A 22607-nucleotide genomic window follows, 5' to 3' on the forward strand; every position below is an offset into this window, starting at 1 on the left:
CCCAATTGCATATATTTAAAAGACAATGGGCTTATATTACACAGAAGATATTAAAAGTTATTCACTTTGTTTGCTCGTTAAAAATGGCCTAAAATCTAAAATGTCATTAGTAGTTAATTTATAGTAAAATCTGTCAAACTGAGCAAGTTTTGTGTATTTATACAGAGGAACATAATGTCTGATCCAAAGAGTTGAAAATAGGAATAATTTTATCAAGGGCGTCCTAGCTTATGCTAGCTAGTGGCTGCCGGATTAAGTTTCAACTTTGTACGTCAAAATTAGTTTCGGCTCTCTAAATTTAGTTTGTTTCAATCAAATGTTATGAAACCTTTAGACAATGCTGAATTATACCACCAAACACATGTCAAATTTAAGTTTAGGTAGCGTTACTTTTACTCCTTGAGAAATGTCCTTTTATAAATGGAAAAGTTGGTGAATTTGTCATATTTAAAAGTGTGGGAATCATCTTTATTTGTTTGAGTGGGAGGGGTTGTGATCTGAAGTGAAGAACTTTTCCTTTCCACCAAGAGAAAAATTATCTTGTTCAGCATCAAGTTGGTAATGCATTTTGTCATTTCATTTAGATGGTGCAATATATTATTATTTGCTTATGCTTGTATACTTGTTAAAAGACAAATTAACTACTTTTTACGAAAATGTACATTGTATTAGAAAAAGATCAAGGATACACTTGGCATTTCTAATGGTTTCAAATGCTTCAAAGTTTTATGATGTAGAGATGCTAAATTTGAAATGATGTACAGCTTTTTCAATTCTAGAACCTGTGCATCTTCGTGCAGCAATTGCAAAGTATGACATGACTTTCTATTTCTATCTCTATGTTACCTAGTAATTGGATATACACTATAACATTTATGTCTTTTCCCTCCAAAATTATTGCTTATCCGTCAAATTTTTTGTTCTAAAATTTGCTTCGTAATTTGTGATGTGTGAGTTTAAATGTACTTTTATCATATATACATGTACATAAAAATTTCTTGGTCCTTTCTCTATTTGTGACTTAAATTTATAGTTTCCATAGTAATTTGATATTTAAACCTCCTAATATAATGTATGCATTACTTAGAAATAGAAATTTGGTTGACAAAATAACATTCTCAGCCTTGAAACAAGTTTTGTGGTTTACATGTAGGTGTAGCTCAAACATGGTAAAAAACAGAACAGAATTTATTTAAATATTCATTACAAGTATTTGACAGGCCATGTTTGCAGTTGAAAGTTCAGCAAACATTAGTAGCATGCAATTTCTGCAATGATTAAAATTCAAAATTAGTTTTCAATTTTATGAATACATGTATGTTGAATTCAGAAATTATTGTGTTCATTTATTATTGCAATTTTTGAAGTTTTAGCAAAAATGGGACATTAACAATTGTGATTTGATGAAATACTGCATACACTTATGTGCATGCATTTATGTGTATCAGATATCAGCATGCAAGTTTTAAATTTTGCAATACTCGCCCAGACGCATTATTTGCATTTATATAAAAACCTTGCGTAAATTATGAAGTTCCAGTACATTGTATATTGTTGTGCAAGGTTTAGCTGATAGACCATTTGTCAGTCTACAAGGTTTTTTTAAATAAACAATTAATGATTAAGCCAGCTTTACTAAGGCTGTTGTTCAGCTTAATTAATTTTAGTCTCCTACCAACTTTGAAGGGGACTAGGTTTGCACTCCGTCAGTCTGGCAAATCAGTTTCCTAGAGATGGATTGATTTTAACAAAATATATCCTATTGCATAAAATGTTTGATAATAATTTTGAAGGACACATATATGTTATAAATAAAAACTGTAAATTTAGAAACTATTGATTAAAATGCAACAGCATCAGGTGAAAAGATTAAAAAAAATCATATTTATAAGATTTCACATTTTTGTCAGAGGTCAAGGATAAACAATATTACAATAATGCATTCATTGAATTCTGATTTTGCTGTATAATGCTCAAAGTCTAAAACTTTGTTGGTCATAGAAACAAGTAAAATCAATCTATTCAGTCAATTTAATTGAATCAGATGGAAATATTTGAATCATATTTAAGAATTTGGGACTAGATTAATGTGGTTGAAGTTGTGGAATTGACTTAATCATAAATTAGAGTTATCTTTCCTTGGATTGTTTCTGAAGACAAAATTAAACTGCATTAATAAAAATTAAAAATCATGTCAGCTAGTATGGAATTTTCTAATAATTTTGATCATGATGTGAATGTTATATTTACATTAATTGAGTTCTATTTTTTATTGACAAAACAGTTTACATGTTCTTGGAATGTATTTCCAATTAATCACAAAGATCTGTGGTTTTACTTTTGAATATTATTTACTTGTAAGTGGAATTTACATGTGGGTGAGAAAGCTCTGTCAGCTGAAGATGAAATGTCAGTTTAATGGGTTAAACTGAAGATTTATCTCATTGTACAGAGCAAGAAATAATGAAACACTTGTTGCCAAGTTATAAAAGGAAATGAATTAAAAAATAATTCAATTCAATTCAATTCAAACTTTATTGTCATTTAAATCAACATAAATGATTTGTGACTACAATAATCAAAAACATAATATTATATAAATGACAAGAGGAAAGCATGTTTAATTGTAATAAACAAACTAATTAATCCATATAATTATAAAGTATAATATTTAACAATTGAATTATATGTCCCCTACCCTTATTTCTTATGACTGCTTTATAAAGGAATCTATGCTTTCTACTTGTTTTTGTGTAGATGGACAGAGAATGAAACAATAAAGCAATGGGTATCAAAACTGAAAGTTAGAAACAAAATAACCCAAGCATAGACACACTAAGCAATTAATAATAAAAGGAATATTTTCTTTGTCAAGGGATATAATAAAAATGCTCTTTGTCAGGGGATAAATAAAAAATACTCTTTGTCAAGGGATATAATAAAAATGCTCTTTGTCAGGGGATATAATAAAAATGCTCTTTGTCAGGGGATATAATAAAAATGCTCTTTGTCAAGGGATATAATAAAAATGTGCTTTGTCAAGGCATTTGATAAAAATGCTCTTTGTCAGGGGATATAATAAAAATGCTCTTTGTCAAGGGATATAATAAAAATGTTCTTTGTCAAGGGATATAATAAAAATGCTTCTTGTCAAGGGATATGATAAAAATGCTCTTTGTCAAGATATAAAATAACAATGCTTTAATAAAAATGTTCTTTGTCGAGGTATATAATAAAAATGTGCTTTGTCAAGGGATATAATAAAAAATGCTCTTTGTCAAGGGATATAATAAAAATGCTCTTTGTCAAGGGATATAATAAAAATGCTCTTTGTCAAGGCATTTGATAAACATGCTCTTTGTCAAGGGATATGATAAAAACTGCTCTTTGTCAAGGGATATAGAAAAAAATGCTCTTTGTCAAGGCATTTGATAAAAATGCTCTGTCAAGGGATAAAATAAACATGCTCTTTGTCAAGGCATTTGATAAAAATGCTCTTTGTCATGGGATATAATTTGAATGCTGCTTTTCAAGGGATATAATTCAAATACTCTTTGTCAAGGGATATAATAAAAATGCTCTTTGTCAGGGGACATAATAAAAATGCTCTTTGTCAGGGGATATAGTAAAAAATACTCTTTGTCAAGGGATATAATAAAAATGCTCTTTGTCAGGGGATATACTAAAAATGCTCTTTGTCAGGGGATATAATAAAAATTCTCTTTGTCAAGGGATATAATAAAAATGTGCTTTGTCAAGGCATTTGATAAAAATGCTCTTTGTCGGGGGATATAATAAAAATGCTCTTTGTCAAGGGATATAATAAAAATGCTCCTTTTCAAGGGATATGATAAAAATGCTCTTTGTCAAGATATAAAATAACAATGCTTTAATAAAAATGTTCTTTGTCAAGGTATATAATAAAAATGTGCTTTGTCAAGGGATATAATAAAAATGCTCTTTGTCAAGAGATGTGATAAAAATGCTCTGTCAAGGGATAAAATAAACATGCTCTTTGTCAAGGCATTTGATAAAAATGCTCTTTGTCATGGGATATAATTCAAATGCTGCTTTTCAAGGGATATTATAAAAAATACTCTTTGTCAAGGGATATAATAAAAATGCTCTTTGTCAGGGGATATAATAAAAATGCTCTTTGTCAAGGGATATAATAAAAGTGTGCTTTGTCAAGGCATTTGACAAAAATGCTCTTTGTCAGGGGATATAATAAAAATGCTCTTTGTCAAGGGATATAATAAAAATGTTCTTTGTCAAGGGATATAATAAAAATGCTCCTTGTCAAGGGATATGATAAAAATGCTCTTTGTCAAGATATAAAATAACAATGCTTTAATAAAAATGTTCTTTGTCAAGGTATATAATAAAAATGTGCTTTGTCAAGGGATATAATAAAAATGCTCTTTGTCAAGAGATGTGATATAAATGCTCTTTGTCAAGGGATATAATAAAAATGCTCTTTGTAGGCATTAGATAAACATGCTCTTTGTCAAGGGATATGATAAAAAATGCTCTTTGTCAAGGGATATAGAAAAAAAATGCTCTTTGTCAAGGGATATAATAAAAATGCTCTTTGTCAAGGCATTTGATAAAAATGCTCTGTCAAGGCATAAAATCAACATGCTCTTTGTCAAGGCATTTGATAAAAATGCTCTTTGTCACGGGATATAATTCAAATGCTGCTTTTCAAGGGATATAATTCAAATGCTCCTTTTCAAGGGATATATTTCAAATGCTCCTTTTCAAGGGATATATTTCAAATTCTTCTTTTCAAGGGATATATTTCAAATGCTCCTTGTCAAAAAATGTGATAAAAATGCTCTTTGTCACGGGATATAATAAAAATGCCCTTTGTCAAGGCATTTGATAAAAATGCTCTTTGTCAAGGGATATGATAAAAAAAATGCTCTTTGTCAAGGGATATAATAAAAAATGCTCTTTGTCAAGGGATATAATAAAAATGTTCTTTGTCAAGGCATTTGATAAAAATGCTCTTTGTCAAGGGATATGATAAAAAAAATGCTCTTTGTCAAGGGATATAATAAAAAATGCTCTTTGTCAAGGGATATAATAAAAATGTTCTTTGTCAAGGCATTTGATAAAAATGCTCTTTGTCAAGGGATGTGATTAAAAAAAAATGCTCTTTGTCAAGGGATTAATAAAAAATGCTCTTTGTCAAGGGATATAATAAAAATGTTCTTTGTCAAGGCATTTGATAAAAATGCTCTTTGTCAAGGGACATGATAAAAAATTCTCTTTGTCAAGGGATATAATAAAAAATGCTCTTTGTCAAGGGATATAATAAAAAATGCTCTTTGTCAAGGGATATAATAAAAATGCTCTTTGTCAGGGGATATAATAAAAAATACTCATTGTCAAGGGATATAATAAAAATGCTCTTTGTCCAGGCATTTGATAAACATGCTCTTTGTCAAGGGATAAAGTAAACAAGCTCTTTGTCAAGGCATTTGATTAAAAAGCTCTTTGTCATGGGATATAATAAAAATGCTCCTTTTCAAGGGATATAATGAAAATGCTCCTTTTCAAGGGATATAATGAAAATGCTCTTTGTCATGGGATATAATAAAAATGCTTTGTCAGGGTTTATAATAAAAATGCTCTTTGTCAGGGGATATAATGAAAATGCTCTGTCAGGGGATATGATAAAAAAAAATGCTCTTTGTCAAGGGATATAATAAAAATGCTCTATGTCAAGGCATTTGATAAAAATGCTCTTTGTCAAGGGATATAATAAAAATGCTCTTTTCAACGGATATAATAAAAATGTTCTTTGTCAAGGGTTATAATTAAAATGCTCCTTGTCAAGGGATATAATAAAAATGTTCATTGTCAAGGAAAATAATAAAAATGCTCCACAGGGATTTAATAAAACCAGCTTGCTAAATTATTTTGAATTTTAGCCTATCCAGAAATATGGTCATGTATTAAATAAATGATGATAATTAAGATGTTTCCATTGGTTTTCTATGAATTTCTTACTTTCTATTAATTCTGAATTCTTTAGGAAAAAGTTATTTTTCTTCATTTTTTAAAACATTAATATAAAGGCATATAAACACTTTGCAGATTCATTTCAAGCTGTGATTCACCCAAAAAATGTTGCTTTAGGCTGTCAGAGGAAGCACGTTCATTTCAATTGAGGCAATTTCCTTCACATATGAAAAATACCATTCCCAAAACGTACATCCTAAATCATTAAACTCTTGTCATATTGTCATTATTACATGAATAGATGTAAAATTAACTTTAACCATTTAATAATAAATGTCCGTACTAATTTTCCTCAAAGTTTTCTTCTTGTTAATTACATTAATTTAATTAACCTTAAATATCATACTCTTGGAAAAAAACATCGATTTGAATATGTTTTATGACCTTTGAAGAACATTTATTGTGTTTTTGTTTACTAGGTGACTTTCTCCATTAAATGTATGAAAAAAAAATGTTTCCTAGCTTGTTATTTCTTTTTTTTTAATCAAATTTATGATAATTTAGTCGGTCTTTGCTCTGACATCCAACTTTGAAAATTAAGTGCTTCAGATAACAATCAATTACCAAGAAATATATCAGAAAGCAGTTCACGTCAGAACCTACATTGTCTTCACTCAACTTCAGTTGAATGCTCAAAACCTACAAAAATTGAAAGCCAGTTACACATGTCAGTTACCTACTCAAGTGGCCTACCCAATCTGGTTCAAATGTAATACCTTAAAATGTATTTTTAATTTGTTCTTGTCTTTTACTAGTTACAGGTTTAATAGTGGCATAACAAAAAACAAAATAGTTGGAGGGTGGAGAATTCCCAAAAACTTATTGTAATGCTACCACAGTATAATATGCTTGTTCCAAACCAAGAATTTGGCTCTATTCAATGTGATTACTTTGTCCACAGTCTAGTTTGATTATGTGATCCATGTCTACATATGTCAAGTTTGATTACATATTACATCCACATGTCTAGTCTGATGACGTGATTACTTTGTCTTTATGTCTAGTCTGATGGTGTGATTACTCTGTCCAAATTTCTTGTTTGATTATGTGACTCCTTAAATGTTCATCTTTAGTTTATTTTCAGAAATTGCTCTCTCCATGTAACTAGTTTTATAATATAATATGTTTGTCCACATGTTTAGTTTGATTATCTAATTCCTTTGTGTGGAATGTTGAGTGTGATTATTTGATTACTTTGTCCATCTGTTTAGTTCAATAATGTGATTATTTTGTCCCCAAATCTAGGACTGATAAAGTTATTATTTTTACTTTTCAAAAGTTGTTTAATTTGCGCTATTACTGTGTCTCATTTTTAGAATGATAATTTGAATACTTTCTCTTGTCAAGTTTTATTTTGTGATTAGTCTTGTCTATATAAAAGTATTGAGAGACCAAATGATGAGGATGTTACAGTAAACCAATATAGGTCACTGTAGTGACTGTACCCCTTATATACTAGTTTGAATATGTGATAACTGTCAATCCTGTCTAGATAGAGTAATGGTTACTTTGAACACTTTTTAGAAGTGGTGATCAATTCAAGAACACACACACACAATTATTTATTTCATAAATCGTAGAACTATAACTTTTGTTTTGGTTAAACGATAGGTCAATGTAGGTGTTTCTAGAATTCAAAATGTTGTTATGTACTTAGTCACTTTCTGTTCAAAATGTTGACAAATAAACAAGGTTTTGACATATCATGTGTCTTAATATTATATATTAATTAATAAAACAAAAATAAGAAAGGAAATTGAACTGTATATACAAATTATGTGTATTGCCTCAAAATATGACCTTTTTCAGAATATGGTTTGTAATTTTGTGAATATTTTCCCAAAATTGGACACATTTATGAACTTATAATCTATTAAAAAATGCAGTTTTGTGCTTACTCTTCATATTTTTATTGTTATATATATTTTAACATTGATTGATGGACTTACGTCTTTGTTTAGGGAAAACTTCAAAGCATGTCAACATTCCTTGCATTAATAATTAGCTGTACTGAATATGCAAATTAGTAGAAATATTATTATATAATAGATGTGACTAAATGATTTTAGAAAGTCATGGCAATGGTTATCAATTGAGAGATTTTAAAGTTATTGGTTGATTCAAATCTGCAAGTGTACAAATTCGTTTTCATTAACCGGATTTTTGTGACAAAAATGTCGGTTATTGATTTGGGGATGTACGGCGGTCGGGCGGTCGGTCGGTCGGGCGGGCGGGCGGGAATCAAATGTTGTCCGTGCATTAACTCATGAACCGTTCAACCAAAGCTTTTAAAATTTTAATATGTTGTTACTGACAACTAAATGAAGGTCAAGTTCAATAATGGCGATTTTGACTTTTACCGTTCAGGAGTTATGGTTCTTGAAAGATTGAAAAATGGAGTTTCCAGTCGTGTCCCTGCATTTACGCATGAACTGTTCTACCTAAGCTTTCCAAATTTTAATATGTTGTTACTGATGACAAAATGGAGATCAAGTCCAATAATGGCGATTTTGACTTTTACCGTTCAGGAGTTATGGTTCTTGAAAGATTGAAAAATGGAGTTTCCAGTCGTGTCCGTGCATTTACGCATGAACTGTTCTACCTAAGCTTCCCAAATTTTAATATGTTGTTACTGATGACAAAATGGAGGTCAAGTTTTATAATGACGATTTTGACTTTTACCGTTCAGGAGTTATGGTTCTTGAAAGATTGAAAAATGGTGTTTCCAGTCGTGTTCGTGCATTTACGCATGAACTGTTTTACCAAAGCTTCCCAAATTTTAATATGTTGTTACTGATGACAAAATAGAGGTCAAGTTCAATAATGACGATTTTGACTTTTACCGTTCAGGAGTTATGGTTCTTGAAAGATTGAAAAATGGTGTTTCCAGTCGTGTCCGTGCATTTTCTCATGAACCATTCAACCAAAGCTTTTGAAATTTTTATATGTTGTTACTGATGGCAAATTAGAGGTCAAGTTCAATAATGACGATTTTGACTTTTACCGTTCAGGAGTTATGGTTCTTGAAAGATTGTGAAATGGCGTTTCCATTCACGTTGTTGCATTTACTCATGAACCATTCAATCTAAGCTTTTCAAATTTTAAGATGTTGATACTGATGACAAAATGGAGGTCAAATTTGATATTGACGATTTTCACTTTCACCATTCATCAGTAATGGTTCTTGTGATATTGCCAGGACACAAATAAATATTAATAAATCCGGTTTGCTGTCGTTGTGACAGCCTCTTGTTTTATTTTATTTTGGCCATCTTTTTATTTGAATTTTTTTTTTTCTTGTGTCCAAATTTGAGTTTTGTAAATGAATTATGCTGTTAAAAGAATTATTGGACATTGGAAATGTTCTTAAATATGCAAAAATATACACTTAACATGGTGGTATACACTATTCATGATGGTATACAATTAGTCATGATGATATACACTTAGTCATGGGATATACACTAGTCATGGTGGTAAACACTTAGTCATGGTGGTGTATAAGTCTTATGGTATACACTAGTCATGGTGGTATACACTAGTCATGATTGTATACACTAGTAATGGGGGTAAACACTTAATCAAGGCAGTGTATTACAGTCTCAGGGTATACACTAGTCATTGTGGTAAACACTTAGTCATGGTGGTGTATAACAGCTATGGTATACACTAGTCATGATTGTATACACTAGTCATGGGGGTAAACACTTAGACAAGGCAGTGTTTAACAGTCTCAGGGTAAACACTAGTCATGATGATAAACACTTAGTCATGATGGTGTATAACAGTTATGGTATACACTAGTCAGGGGGGTAAACACTTAGACAAGGCAGTGTTTAACAGTCTCAGGGTAAACACTAGTCATGATGATATACACTAGTCATGGTGGTTTATAACAGTTACGGTATACACTAGTCATGGTGGTATACACTGAGTCAATGTGGTATACAACAGTCATAGGGTATGCACTATTCATGATGGTAAACACTAGTTATGGGGTATACACTAGTCATGGGGTATACACTGAGTCATGGTAGTATACACTAGTCATGGTGGTATACACTGAGTCAATGTGGTATACAACAGTCATAGGATATACACTAAGTCATGTTGGTATACACTAGTCATAGGGTATACACTATTCATGATTGTAAACACTAGCCATGGGGTATACACTTATTCAATGTGGAATACACTAATCCTTGGGAATAGGCTAGTTATGGTGGTATACAGCAGTCATTGGGTATACACTAGTCATGGTGGTGTATAACAGTTATATTATACACTAGTCATGATTGTATACACTAGTCATAGGGATAAACACTTAGACAAGGCGGTGTTTAACAGTCTTGAGGTAAACACTAGTGATGATGGTAAACACTAGTCATGGGATATACACTAGTCATAGGGTACTATTCATGATGGTAAACACTAGTCATGGGGTATACACTGAGTCAATGTGGTATACAACAGTCATAGGATATACACTATTCATGGGGTATACACTGAGTCCATGTGGTATACACTAGTCATAGGGTATACACTATTCATGATGGTAAACATTAGTCATGGTGGTATACATGTGTCATGATCTTACTAGTCATGGGGTCATACACTGGTTGGGATGGTAAATATTAGCCATGGAGAATACGCTAGTCCTGGGGGTATACACCTAGTCATGATGGTATACACTTGGTTATGGTGGTAAACACTTAGTCATGGTGGTGTATAATAGCCATGGAGGTTATGTACACACCAGTCATAGGGGTGTACACTAGTCATTGGGGTATAACAGCTATGAATATATACACCAGTTTTGGAGGTATATAATTACATTTCATGGGAGTGTACACCTATCAAGGAGGTATATACACCATTATGGAAGAATATCACAGTCAAACATATTTTACTGAGCATAGTTTAAATGAGTCATCATTGCACTTTTGAATGACAGCAGCAATTTCAGGCAAGACACAGGGTTTCCAAAAAAACCTTATGAATTTTTCATTATATTATTAATAATTTATGCAAAACGCAAATGTTCATTGTTCTTGGGCAAAATCTGTAATTTGGAAAATCTTTATGTTTATTTGGGAAAGGTAAACCAGTGTTCCCATGGTCCTGCAATTTTTTTTTGGTTTATTTTCATTGTTCATTTTCTTTGGTACACTATCTGTTTTATGAATTTTATGAGCCTGTGTATTTATTCATGTGAGGTGCTAGTTCAAGTGTAACAACAATATAAACAGTGATAAGATTTCATCACATTTCCTGTGTGCTCTAAATTTTTGCTGATTTTGGTATTTTTAACTTGTGACCCTTTCTAACTTGATGAGGTAGTTTGTAAACAACGAAAGGAAATTCAAACATTTACAGAAAATTTTAATATCATTCTGAGAAGTAAATTGTCGGTCACAGTATTTACAAGTATGTCACACTGATAAAATATAATACTGATTGGTTAGAGTTGCGTAGGAGGTGGCTCTTTTCAAGTGGAAAATCCATATTTTTTTAAAGCCTATAATACGTTCTTTTTTTTACCTTTCAACCTTGGTAAAGATAAAAACAAACAAAAAAAACACAAAAAAAACAGGATATTCTCATATTTAATTTTCATTCATAAAATAGAAAAAATCACATGATACTATTATTAAATCAGAGTATGAATTTGTTTACCACCACAAATGTGCAGGTTAAGAAATTCTTTGTCTAGGTACTATGTTTCAAGAAGTTTAAAGAACGTGTTATGTTACAGAGAAGTAAATTGTCGGTCACAGTATTTACAAGTATGTCACACTGATAAAATATAAAAAAAAGAAAGTCTATTACAATTGAGTTAATATTAATTATTGATGTGACAGTCATAACATCCAAATAAGCTATTGTAATTACTATAGTATGTCAGAATTATTCTGAACTGCTTCTAGATTTTATTATATAAGAAAAGAAATGTATTTTAGCATGGAAGTTTTATATTGTCAATACAGTTCTTTGAAGGTTTAAAGTAACAAAAAAAATGTGCTGACTTAATGATTTTTACCTGAAAAACTTATACACCTTTCTGCCCTTCTATTCTATAAAGGTCATTGGCAAACAATAGATGAACCAAATATAGATTAAATCTATGAATTTAAATAAATACTAACATTGACTTTTTTTCAAGGAGAGCATTGCATATAAATCTCAGAAAATTAGTAATATCAGTAGAATGATTTGGAACCCATTCAATAGTTCAAAGGTCATGATACTTAGATTAATTGTTTGTCAGGTTTAATATTAACTGTCATGTAACAAAAAGAAATTTCTTGTCTTCTTACTTGTTAAAATTAAATGATTAGACATATATGTGAAATATTGTGATAAAAAATAAAAAGATTTTGAAAATTTGTCACAAAATTAAAACGTACATGCTAAGGCTGTCAAAAGTGTAAATCCCCTAAAGAAAGCTAACAAAAAAAATCCCTCAAACACACAAAAAAATCAAAACCTGATATATATATATATATATATGTCAAATTTGATTTTAACTAGCAAACATTTACCTTAGTAACATTTGATACCAAGACAAGTTTTATGTGACATTTCTTTAGCCCTTTTCAGAAACTCATTTCAATTATCATGAATATTAGTCTAAGATTATAATTTAAAGTTGATTATCTCCCCCTTTTCTGGAATTATAACTGCTGCATGGCATGATAATCTCCCTTTTCTAGAATTATAACTGCTTCATGGCATAATTTTCTCCCTTTTCTAGAATTATAACTGCTTCATGGCATAATTATTTCCCTTTTCTGGAATTATAACTGCTTCATGGCATGAAGCTTAATGAAGAGTTAATGATAGACAGTTTTTAATTCTGCAAATTTATAACTCGAATAATTACAGCGCCCCTTACGGTCATTGTCCTCCAGAGGATGGAGTGATCGTAATATAACGACTGGATTATTCGGGTTTGCAAATTTAAAGATAATATTTGACCTATATAGATTACAGATATATTGATGGTCTTTTGTCTTCCATAAAAATAAAAGAGTAAATTAACAAAAATACAGAACTGCGAGGAAATTAAAAATGGAAAGTCCAACATCAAATGTCAAAATCAAAAACCAACATACTTGTAATCAAACTCAGTAACAAACAAAGTTGGAAAGTAATACATTGTTTTTGTCGAGCCTGCAACTTTTGTTGCCGAAAGCTCGACATAGGGATAGTGATCCGGCAGCGGCGGCGTTAGCTCACTTCTTAAAAGCTTTATATTTTAGAAGGTGGAAGACCTGTATGCTTCATACTTTGTATATAGATGCTTCATGTTACGAAGTTTCCGTCAGTCACATGTCCAATGTCCTTGACCTCATTTTCATGGTTCAGTGACCACTTGAAAAAAAAGTTCAAATTTTTTGTAATGTTGAATTCTCTCTTATTATAAGTAATAGGATAATAAAATTGAGAAAGGAAATGGTGAATATGTCAAAGCGACAACCACCCGACCATAGAGCAAACAACAGCCGAAGGCAACCAATGGGTCTTCAATGTAGCGAGAATTCCCGCACCCGTAGGTGTCCTTCAGCTGGCCCCTAAAATATGCATAATAGTACAGTGATAATGGACGTCATACTAAACTCCGAATTATACACAAGAAACTAAAATTTAAAATCATACAAGACTAACAAAGGCCAGAGGCTCCTGACTTGGGACAGGCGCAAAATTGCGGCGGGGTTAAACATGTTTATGAGATCTCAACCCTCCCCCTATACCTCTAGCCAATGTAGAAAAGTAAAACAATAACAATACGCACATTAAAATTCAGTTCAAGAGAAGTCCGAGTCTGATGTCAAAAGATGTAACAAAAGAAAATAAATAAAATGACAATAATACATAAATAACAACAGACTACTAGCAGTTAACTGACATGCCAGCTCCAGACCTCAATTAAACTGATTGAAAGATTATGTCTTCATCATATGAATATCAGGTACAATCCCTCCCGTTAGGGGTTTAGTATCATACTATCATAAAATATATGAGAGGAACATAACCCGTGTCATGCCAACAACTGTTTTTTTTTTTTAACTATATTTGATATGTGCGTACCTTGCAAGGTCCTCACGTCTGTCAGACAGTTTTCACTTGTCCTCGACCTCATTTCATGGATCAGTGAACAAGGTTAAGTTTTGGTGGTCAAGTCCATATCTCTGATACTATAAGCAATAGGGTTAGTATATTCGGTGTATGGAAGGACTGTAAGGTGTACATGTCCAACTGGCAGGTTTCATCTGACCTTGACCTCATTTTCATGGTTCAGTGGTTATAGTTAAATTTTTGTGTTTTGATCTGTTTTTCTCATACTATATGCAATAGGTCTACTATATTTGTTGTATGGAATGATTGTAAGGTGTACATGTCTAGCGGGCAGATGTCATGTGACCTTGACCTCATTTTCATGGTTCAGTGGTCAAAGTTAAGTTTTTGAGTTTTGGTCTTTTTATCTAATACTATATGCCATAGGTCAACTATATTTGGTGTATGGAAATATTTTATGATCTTTATGTCAGTCGCGCAGGTTTTATTTGACCGTGACCTCATTTTCACGGTTCATTGCACAGTGTTAAGTGTTTGTGTTTTGGTTTATTTTTCTTAAACTATAAGTAATAGGTCAACTATATATGTTGTATAGAAGCATTGTTAGCTGTACATGTCTGCCTGGCATGGTTCATCTGACCTTGACCTCATTTTCAAGGTTCATTGGTCTTTGTTTAGTTATCTTGGTTAATGTTAAGTTTATGTTACAGTTGTAATAAAGCTTAGCTTTATACTTAGGACTATCAACATAATATCAATGATTAGTATAGAAGGCGAGACATTTCAGCTTGTGCACTCTTGTCTATTTCATGTATCACTGTTGCACTTCTTGGCAATGAACCAGTTTTTATACAAGTATACTCTCCAACAAGGGAAATAATTCATATTCAGTTGCAAATTTAAAATCTAATTCAGGCTTTCTGAGCAAGATTCTAGAAAATTCTCTTGTTGTAGAATAGAATAGCTACGTTGATGACATTGTTGCCCAATAATTTCCGTTTTTCAAATTGTAGGAATCAGCTTTAATGCATTGCCATTATTCTTTTAATAGGGGGCATTAAGTGTTACCCTTGTCCATCTGTATGTATTTACATCCCAAAGTTGGTTTCCCTTCCGTTACTTTAGTTTGCTTCAACCACATTTTATTATTAAACTTATACAAAATGCTTATTACCATAAAATACAAATCAAGTTTTAATTTTGGTGGTGTCACACAACTGTTTTATAGAAGTAATGTTTTACAAATAAAAATAGGAATCTAACATCTGTTCTGAAAGTATCAATGAAGTAATTGTAAAAGTATTTTTTTAAGATAGAGTTATCTTCCTTAAACAATGCAGTGTTCACTGAAAAAATTAAAACAATCTTTACCCTTCGGTGCTTACAAGCACTTTGATTAATGTTCTTCATTTTTGTCCATTTATAACTATATATGATATTCAAGCGGGGGCATCATTTGTGTCTCATGGACACATTCCCCATTTATTTCCTCTGTTAATGGTCCTATTGATGTGACTATATTTGGTTTTTATACGACCGCAAATTTTGAAAAAATTTTCGTCGTATATTGCTATCACGTTGGCATCTGCGTCGTCGTCGTCGTCGTCGTCCGGCGTCCGAATACTTTTAGTTTTCGCACTCTAACTTTAGTAAAAGTGAATAGAAATCTATGAAATTTTAACACAAGGTTTATGACCACAAAAGGAAGGTTGGTATTGATTTTGGGAGTTTTGGTCCCAACATTTTAGGAATTAGGGGCCAAAAAGGGCCCAAATAAGCATTTTCTTGGTTTTCGCACTATAACTTTAGTTTAAGTTAATAGAAATCTATGAAATTTTGACACAAGGTTTATGACCACAAAAGAACGGTTGGGATTGATTTTGGGAGTTTTGGTCTCAACAGTTTAGGAATTAGGGGCCAAAAAAGGGCCCAAATAAGCATTATTCTTGGTTTTCGCACAATAACATTAGTTTAAGTAAATAGAAATCAATGAAATTTAAACACAATGTTAATGACTACAAAAGGAAGGTTGGTATTGATTTTGGGAGTTTAGGTCCCAACAGTTTAGGAATTAGGGGCCAAAAAGGGACCCAAATAAGCATTTTTCTTGGTTTTCGCACCATAACGTTAGTATAAGTAAATAGAAATCTATGAAATTTAAACACAAGGTTTATGACCATAAAAGAAAGGTTGGGTTTGATTTTGGGAGTTTTGGTCCCAACATAATAAGGGGCCCAAAGGGTCCAAAATTAAACTTTTGTTTGATTTCATCAAAATTGAATAATTGGGGTTCTTTGATATGCTGAATCTAACTGTCATGACTGTGTATGTAGATTCTTAACTTTTGGTCCCGTTTTCAAATTGGTCTACATTAAGGTCCAAAGGGTCCAAAATTAAACTTAGTTTGATTTTGACAAAAAATGAATCAGTTAGGTTCTTTGATATGCTGAATCTAAAAATGTACTTAGATTCTTGATTATTGGCCCAGTTTTCAAGTTGGTCCAAATCGGGGTCCAAAATTAAACTTTGTTTGATTTCATCAAAAATTGAATAAATGGGGTTCTTTGATATTCCAAATCTAACTGTGTATGTAGATTCTTCATTTTTGGTCCTGTTTTCAAATTGGTCTACACTAAAGTCCAAAGGGTCCAAAATTAAACTTAGTCTGATTTTAACAAAAATTGAAATCTTGAAGTTCTTTGATATGCTGAATCCAAAAATGTACTTAGATTTTTTATTATGGGCCCAGTTTTCAAGTTGGTCCAAATCAGGATCTAAAATTATTATATTAAGTGTTGTGTAATAGCAAGTCTTTTCAATTGCACAGTATTGCGCAATGGCAAGAAATATCTAATTGCACAATATTGTGAAATATCAAATTTTTTTTTAATTAGAGTTATCTTTCTTTGTCCAGAATAGTAAGCAAGAAATATCTAATTGCAAAATATTGTGCAATAGCAAGATTTTTTTTTAATTGGAGTTATCTTTCTTTGTCCAGAATCAACTTAAATCTTTGTTATATACAATATACAATGTATATTCACTTTTTACTACCAACTGATAAATTAAAATAATCTTTACCATTCAGTGATAACAAGCAGTTTTTTTACATCTTAATATTTTATGATGTATTTAAATGAGTAGTTATTGTTGCAAACTCCATTAGAAATTTTAATTGAGATTAGTTTTGGAATAAGGGAAAGGGGGATGTGATTAAAAAAATTGGGTTCAATTTTTCTCATTTGAAATTTCATAAATAAAAAAGAAAATTTCTTCAAACATTTTTTTGAGAGGATTAATATTCAACAGCATAGTGAATTGCTCTAAGAGAAACAAAAAATTTAAGTTCATTAGAACACATTCATTCTGTGTCAGAAACCTATGCTGTGTCAACTATTTAATCACAATCCAAATTTAGAGCTGAATCCAGCTTGAATGTTGTGTCCATACTTGCCCTAACCGTTCAGGGTTCAACCTCTGCGGTCGTATAAAGCTACGCCCTGCGGAGCATCTGGTTGCAAAATGTATATGTATCCATGAAACTATCTCCAACTTCACATCCCCTGAATAATTTTCTCATGTTTCAAGAATAGTTACATTTCATTATTTTTGTATTGGTCTTGTATAGACTAATCTCAGCAAGAAACCAACATTTCCTGAAATCTTTTATCTTTCATGTGCACGTATGTACCAAGGGACGGGTCACTTTTAGTGTAATACAATTAACGATTACCCTTTGTGTTCAGTATAATCATGAAAATGCAATTTAAACATAATAGTTACATCAGTACGATAGTCACATGGTTACCATGTGATCTTAATGACTCCTGACATACGACACTTAGGAGATGGAATGACAAAAAACTACTTATTATAAATTCACCTGTACATTTCTCAGGTATCAATTTTAATTAATGCTGATCCGTTTGTTTTATTTGCTTACATGGGCATTATGTAAGTAATGACGGATATATATATGGTAACATTCTTTTGTGTCCAGAAACTAGGTTCATAAATGTCACCCACTCAGGAGACTGGTGACTTGACTAACAACATAATGGAATGTCTGTACTGTGTACTCATTGACAATTTGTCATAATTCTTCAAATATAATTTTCATATGTTTTATTCTCATATTGTTCTTTGAAACAAGGCTCTTTCGTAACGTGTTTCGTTGTGTACTTTGTCTTTTGAATCTGTTGTTGTTCATTTTTCAGAGATCATCCGTTTACTATGATGAGAGATCTTTGGGTTTATTTTTGTTTTTTTGTTTTTTATTTATTTCATTAACAGCGCTTGAAGCCAAAATTTTGAAAATCAATGAAGTGAAGAAAAGAAAGGAAAATAGAGTTTGATCCTGTACAAGGAGGGATGGGAACAGGTACCTGTAGTAAATGATTCAGTTCCAAAGCAATGATTCTGGTTCAATGGTTAATTCAGTGTCCAACAGTCCACCTGTTACATTATTTAACACATTCAAAGCACTTTTCTTGAAAAACCTTTATTAGGACTGCATATATATAACCAAAAAAGTTAAATTCATATTCATCATAGCACTTGTAAAGCTGAAATACAAGAAAGTAACAAGAACAATTTCAGGCTACCTATTATATACAAGATGGTGATATGTTGGAGGTAATCAGTTAAGGCTGGCTGTGATATTTGTAGGATTTTTTCTTATATTTTCATATAAGCCTCAAAATACCTTGAAGCCCTTGTAATTGTTTCGATAGCATATTTTTTAGGATAATCCTTTAAATCTGTCATTATTTTGAATAGAGTTATCTCCCTTTAAATTGGATATGCCTTTCATATATAGCTAAGAACTATTCTAATGAGAAGCTTTAAGTTGTGTTCCAATAATATACAAACATTGATGTATTTTTTTCTTCATTTAAAAGTTGATAAAAAAAAATCTTTGCATATATATTTGTTTACTTCTTTGGTTCAGACCAATATTCTTACAAATGGAGATCTGTAATGAGACAGCAATCCAGGAATAAAACTTTTCTATATTATACATTAAAAGAATTGGACAGTACAACAGACCATAGCTCACATGGTAAAGCTTAAAGAATGAAATTTGTCCACTCTGCTATACCAACTAAATTAAAACTCTGTAGTTTAACTTATTTATTGTTTTGTCTAAACTAGGCAGTTGGATTTCTCATTTGAATTTGTAGTCATTATGTCATGTCATGGTTTTATAGTTGACTACATGGTATGGGTTTTAGTCATTGTTGAAGGCTGTATGGTGACGTATTGATGCTTACATCTATGTCATTTGGTTTTGGATGGATTAGGTCTCTTTGTCAATCAGACTTTATATATCAAATAAGTTTTATAACCAGATTTGGGGTTTAATTCTTCAATAGTGTGCTTTTGATAGTGAGCAATTACTTGCTCCAAGAAACTTGTATTTGATATCTCATGGTAACCTGGATATTGTTTGTCGATTATAAAGATTAGTGTTTTTTACGGAAAATCCACAATAATCTTGATGTACTGTATGAATTAACCTTGTAACAATGTCATATGACTCCCTTATACACAAGTAAATTTTTCGTATAGCGATATCACCAAAGGTGGGCTTTTAAGATTGATAAACTATTGTGTAATTGATTCTTTAATTATCCCTTTTTCTGATTGCCTTGAAATGGAAGACATTCTTTAGATACCTACAATTTGCCTTCTGGGACAAAATTATTGTGGTTTCTTAGTTGTCCTTGATCAGTAAAAATATACTTATATATATTGTGAAGTCATCAGTATTTTTGTTTTGACAAGAAATGAGAAAGTAAGCTATAATCATGTCTCTATGATCAATTCCTAGATGGACATTGTAATTTGTGGTTAAAGTAATTTGTAAATTAAATAAGGTAGAGTTTTGAAATGCTACATCCTATTTAGATTCACTGGTAGTATATGTTTGAAAGATCTTTGAGAAAATGATGACCATGATTCAATAATGAATAAAGGAGTGGTATGTATCAATGAGACAGCAATCTAACAAAACCATTGTCAACATCATAAGTCAGAAACCAAATGTTGATCAATAAACATAAGAAAACCCAATTTTTGTGAAACATTAGAAGCCGAGTCTGAAGAAAATTGGTATACCCAAGTTTTGTCAAGATAGATTAAGGACTTAAGACTGGAAGTTGAAATATTGGTGGACAATGACGCAACTTGACTTATTCAAATATACTATCACACTTGTATTGATATCTTCATAAAAAAAAGTATAAAAAGTAAAATCTCAAAAATATGGAACCACAACTAGAAAATGGTGGATTAAACCTGGTTTTATAGCTAGCTTAACCTCTCACTTAAATGACAGTCACATAAAATTCTATATTTGTATGGCAGCTCTTTCTTCTCTACAATAGAACCTCTTAAAAACAGCAAAACTATCAGATTACAATAAGACACAATGACTTTTGTGTTCTCTTCTAAAAATTATTTGCATCAGAAAAGAAAGTTTGGTATCATGATGATAATGCTCTCTCTTCTTTTTTTTTTAAATTTTGCAACAATTGCAGTTTATTCTTCTTTGTTTGAAGATGTCAATCATATTTCATTGTTTAAAAAAGTAATAGTCATAAAAAAATACCTATAATATACCTATATCATATACCATTATACACAATCTATGATTATATCTTAACTATTTCTTTTATCCTATATCTGAATTGCTGTATGATACCATGACATATACCCTTTTAACAACATTTTTATGCTATTTTTCACAGGTTTTTATTGTCAGAAGTATTTAAACTATAAAGACTAACTGTTGCCATTGAGACCTTGTACCAGTTCACCACTTTTCAAATATTGTCATGTTCATTCATTCCTTTGTTGTTAAGATTGTACTGCTTTGATATTATTTTTTTCATAGAGAAGAAAAAGGTGTTTTTATTACTACAATTATTTGGATATGATAGAAGGAATGTGGTAAATTACTAATTATAAAGTTTAGATTAATACCAGTTTATGTGTAGGCCATCATCAGGTTCTTGAACCAAGGAATTGCTTGACCTTTTAGTATTGTACGAGTAGCCCTGTGAAAATTGGAATTAGTTTTTCATTTACTTTTAGCAGTTAGAAAATATTAATGAATTATAAATGCACAACATGATTTTATTATTGTTAAAATCAAGCCCGCTCAGTAGCAATGGTGATTTTGAACTACACATATTTATGTTCATATATTGCACTTTAAGTCTTTTGACTCTGTTCAGCTGCTAAGATTGCCTGTATTTCCTGCATTCCTATTTATGTCTGTTGTATAATAGGTTCTTTTTCTGTTACTAGTAACAATGGTAATGTAAATGAATTGTTTCACATTTTTAAACTTGGGCTTTTTAAAGCTTGAACTAAAGGGTATGGGTTTTAATTCTTTATTGAAGATTTGTATGCAGGTGACCTGTTGTTGTTCATGTTTGTTCTTTGGTCTATGGAAAAATGTCTCAACAGCAATTTTTCCACACTCTGTATCTCTAGGAATGGCAATGACCTTAACTGTTACAAAGTTTACATCTGTCATATGTCCATTGTCCTTGACCTCATTTTCATGGTTCAGCAACTGCATATAAGCCCCTATCCTCTGGCAGCAGCCATTTTACTATGTCATGACCTTATTTACATGGATTATTGGCAAATGCCAAGTGTAATGTAGCAAAGTCTTTATCTTAAAGAATTGAAACATAAACTCTTTCATGATCAGAAATTAAGTGTTTTATTCTGCTTTGACCAGTGAATGAAATATGTATTTAGGTTTTCAAAACTTATTAAGATTAAAAAAAAGAAGCAGATATAGACAGAGACATAATGAAATGCCACATTTTAAAATCTTTTTAAAAGATAAAAAAAAGTACCTTATTCAATTGTTCAATTGTTTTAGGAGACAACTTGTCAACTACATTTAGATTATTTAGGTGTTTAAGGAGTGTCAGCAATCACAAATTTCCTGCCTTTTGTTGACCAGCAATTGAACAAATCATATTTTAATGGTTAAACTACTTCACTGGTTTCTTAAAAAAAACCACAAGACATTAAAATTTGTTGACCCTATCTGATCTAAAGAAATGATATCAAGTTATTGTAATAGCATACTTGTGTATTCCACATATTAAAATATGGAGGTCAGTGAGAGATAATGAAAGGTAGTGAACATTCTCAAGGGATTATACCTCTCATACTTTCTCAGTACAATTTTATTGTTAAATCCACCGATGAAAAGTAAAGATATAAAGATAAAAAGATGTTTGGAATTATTTTCAAGTACAATTGATTTGTAACTTTTTGTGTGAGTTTGAAAGTAATGGTCACTCATATATTTCTCATTTAAATAACTTGATATTATTTGATATATTTCAATGATTAGATGGCTATATGATTTTCATAACATATTTGTGTCTCAGAAGTGTTTGAACTTTTTATGAAAAAAATGTAGTTAAAACTATCACAAAGCAAATTAAAAATTTCTCTTGTTAAAA

At 31.1% G+C, this 22607-nt stretch overlaps 1 protein-coding gene across 2 annotated transcripts in view; it reads left to right on the forward strand.

The window, feature by feature from the left end:
• The window catches only part of LOC143048286 (uncharacterized), a 142599-nt gene that overhangs the window by 73631 nt on the left and 46361 nt on the right, over nucleotides 1–22607 (forward strand). The window lies entirely within an intron of this gene.

The sequence above is a fragment of the Mytilus galloprovincialis genome, chromosome 10 (assembly GCF_965363235.1).
Source record: "Mytilus galloprovincialis chromosome 10, xbMytGall1.hap1.1, whole genome shotgun sequence".
In the NCBI taxonomy this organism is placed as follows: Eukaryota; Metazoa; Mollusca; class Bivalvia; order Mytilida; family Mytilidae; genus Mytilus; species Mytilus galloprovincialis.